Source organism: Hoplias malabaricus, chromosome Y (genome assembly GCF_029633855.1).
Source record: "Hoplias malabaricus isolate fHopMal1 chromosome Y, fHopMal1.hap1, whole genome shotgun sequence".
NCBI classification, from domain to species: Eukaryota; Metazoa; Chordata; class Actinopteri; order Characiformes; family Erythrinidae; genus Hoplias; species Hoplias malabaricus.
In genome coordinates this window covers 9,133,940-9,137,019 of record NC_089820.1, presented here as the reverse complement: position 1 = coordinate 9,137,019, position 3,080 = coordinate 9,133,940, and the positions used below count along the sequence as shown (strand labels likewise).

Genomic DNA, 3,080 nt, shown 5'->3' with positions numbered 1-3,080 from the left:
CCCAGATTTCCCAGAATCCATAAAGGACAAGGGAGGGGATGGAGGGGCGGGATTTTCTAAACGTGACGTCATACCTCTCGGTAACCTGATGTTGCGTCTTCTTCCACGATAATGACAAAACGGGGCACACTCCGACTTTGTTTTAATTTTTTTTTGTATTCTCGGATCATAGTATCATTTTATTAAAAAAAAGAAAAATCAGCTGTTGTGTTGACATATTTTCACAAAAATTAGATCCACCAAATGTGTATTTTGACATTTTTATGTTTTAAGTGAAGCGTTATAAAGATACATAAATAAGTAGACACACAATACATTTCAAATTTTAAATGTATTTTTACTGTATCTTTAAATAAACGAAAAAAAAAACGATTTTTCATGATGCATTTGGTATTGAATTGTAATTATTTTTAAAATACTTGCATTGTGGGGATCTGATTCTAAATCTAATTTTATGAATAAGATATTGTGACTGTGTAATAAAATATAATGTCAAAACTTTCTATAATATAGATAATTTTTCATTTTTTGTCAACATCCATGTTTACTTTAGAGGTGGGCGATACCAGGAGTTTATATAGGGCCAGTATCGCCGATATTGAAAAGCACACTTGGTTCATCCTATGACACACCCCCCACCCCCACCCACAGACGTGTCCTCTTTTTCACCATCTCAGATCTGGTCACCCTAGTTATGAGGCGGTGGCAGTTGTCAAGGTGTACAATTTAGTTGGTGTTGGTGTGTTCTCCCCGTGTCCACGTGGGTTTCCTCCGGGTGCTCCGGTTTCCTCCCACAGTCCAAAAACACACGTTGGTAGGTGGATTGGCGACTCAAAAGTGTCCGTAGGTGTGAGTGAATGTGTGTGTGTCTGTGTTGCCCTGTGAAGGACTGGCGCCCCCTCCAGGGTGTATTCCCGCCTTGCGCCCAATGATTCTAGGTAGGCTCTGGACCCACCGCGACCCTGAATTGGATAAGCGGTTACAGATAATGAATGAATGAATGTTATGTTAACAGAGCAACAAGCAAACATTTTTGTATCTATGCAAATATTTATAAGTTGAAAAATTAAGAATTTCAGAGTTATTTAACATTAAGGAGTACTTAGATTTATTCTACATTAAACTTGGTTACGTGGCGATCAAGCCAACCAATCAGAAATTACCTTTGTCATTTGACGTTTCTTATTGGCTGAAACAGATGTACATTGTAATGGCTGTCAGAGACATCGCGCGCAGGACAGGAGAGCAAGATATGTAGGTTGTAGTGTGCGTTCAAGAAACCTTGCCTATGGTGTTATTTTTGTGCCACAATTCTGCACGCGAGCACGCGGATATTTCGAACGAGCAAGAAGGTTTCTGCGCGCGCGTGGATATTTTTGAGTGAACAAGAAGGTTTCTGCGCAGAAACCTTCTTGCTCACTCAAAAATATCCGCGCGCACAGAATTGTGGCAAAAAAATATATATAAATAATAAAAAACTTTAGCAGGAGAGAAAAAAAGCTAGAGAATCGATCTTTTTCCATGAATATTGATCTGTACCAATACCAGCGTTGTTATCGATATTATCGATATTTGGATCGATCCGCCCACCTCTAGTTTACTTCATTCCAAAAGTTAGTAGAAATGATACAACTATATATATGTTCAATACTTTTGCTATTTTCACCAGTCCTTTTTTTATTTTAAAAATTATTTTATGTGTGGTTTTTTCCTACGTTGTTTTTCAGTACATCATCATTAGAGAGATTTTATACCTTGTATATACATATAAATAAAGCTCATTGAAGTAGCGCTGTAGGAATACATCCTGGAACATATTTCATTGATGATATTTCCACTAATTGATATTATCTATATCCTAAAAGAGTTGCATTAGAAACAGATTCTGTTATTGTAACATATTTTCTGTTGCTTTTCCAATTTTTTCTTATTTCTGTAGATCTCATTCATTCATGATCTTTATCTGCTTCTCCATTTCAGGGTCACAGTGGGTCCGGAGCCTATCACTTGGCGCAAGGCGGGAACAGGGCGACACACACTCACACATTCACACATAGAGACACTATTGAGTCACAAATCCACCTACCAACAAGTGACTGTGGAAGCTTGTAGACCGGCAATATATGGCCTGGTTTGTAAGGACTTTGCAGCAGACATGTTCTTTTTAAAGACATTTAAAGAAACATTGTTCTACCTAAATTTACTATAGCATGTCATCTACCTGAAACAACCCAATGTCTGACACAGTACTTATATAAGCCAGAAAGTATTCTTCATTTTTAGACTATTTTGTGCATTATACCTTCTTAGTGATGAAGAAAAGTTTAGCAATGGCTTTAACAGAAAAATTCAAATCATTTTTACCTTTAGCATCATGAGATTTACTGCAGTTTTTGCACACAATTATACTATTTCACCAGTAAAAGGAAGTGAATGAAAATAAAATGTTTTGAGTTGACTACAGAAAGGCTCATAGGTGCTCAGGGCTGAACCCAATCGAGGAGAGTCAACTCTGTGGGCCCATCCTTCCTCAGTGTGGCTCAGGGCTTGATCTTCAAAATCTAATTTTCAAACTCCATCTAATTTTATTACACGGCTCTAAGCTCTGCCTTCTTCCCTGGTGAGAAAATCTGGAGGTACAAAGCCAATGATGAGATTTTACTGAGATCATTATTTTGTTTTGATAATATATTTTTTTAATTCTTCAGAATAAAAAAAAAATGCACAAGAAAGGCCCTTTGCTTAGATTAGAACTGAGCTCCTTTGCCATCAATGAGCTGATTTTATTTCCCAGTAGAATCTATATCTGGTTGTAAGATTTAGGCTACAAATTTGTTGAGTGTTCTTTTTAATTTTGAAGCAGATATAAGTAATGTTTTTTTTACAGGAACTTTACAGCTTTTGGTCATATAGGTTATAAACTGAACATTTACACTGATTTACATTTAACTTTATATCAGAAACTCTAGCGAATTTAAGTCTTACATTTAAAGCCTTAGCAATTTCATTTACAATTTCTAGACAGACAGCAGTGTCATCTGCCAGTTGTGATATTTTTAACTTATTTTCATTAGCTTTTA

General features: G+C 36.4%; 1 pseudogene; it reads right to left on the bottom strand.

Annotated features, from left to right (window-relative positions):
• Positions 1–3,080, bottom strand: part of LOC136677908 (uncharacterized) — a 256,856-nt pseudogene that overhangs the window by 56,300 nt on the left and 197,476 nt on the right.